The sequence below is a fragment of the Morone saxatilis genome, unplaced genomic scaffold (genome assembly GCF_004916995.1).
Source record: "Morone saxatilis isolate NCDOM2014 unplaced genomic scaffold, NCSU_SB_2.0 Contig23, whole genome shotgun sequence".
NCBI lineage: Eukaryota > Metazoa > Chordata > Actinopteri > Moronidae > Morone > Morone saxatilis.
Window position 1 is genome coordinate 24,413,283 of NW_023339796.1, and position 350 is coordinate 24,413,632.

The following is a 350-nucleotide window of genomic DNA, read 5'->3' on the forward strand; positions in this document are numbered from 1 at the left end:
TGCACTTTACATTATTTGTTATCTGTATCGTTTTTCTTTTTTCTTTTACATTGAAGTAAAAGTATTTAATACTTGTGTTATATTTCGGTCAAATGTGACCAATTTAAAAAAAAATCTAAAATATAGTCTATTCTTTGAGTAATGCACTTCAGTAATTTTGTACGTGTGTGTGTGACAGAGTATTTATTCTCAATTAAAATGGCCATTATTACTTTTTTAATATTTGCATTAGAAAAGAAAAAATAATCGTTAAAGATTGACATTCCTCTCTTGGCAATTCCTTTAAAAAAATGATCACATTTGCTGTATTATTATGTAACATTTCCTTTTTTCTATTTTTGTTTTTTTAA

The 350-nt window shown here is 24.3% G+C and overlaps 1 protein-coding gene across 1 annotated transcript in view; it reads right to left on the reverse strand.

Annotated features, from left to right (window-relative positions):
* The window catches only part of LOC118334874 (tissue factor-like), a gene marked incomplete in the record, with an annotated part of 16,115 nt that overhangs the window by 13,691 nt on the left and 2,074 nt on the right, over window positions 1-350 (reverse strand).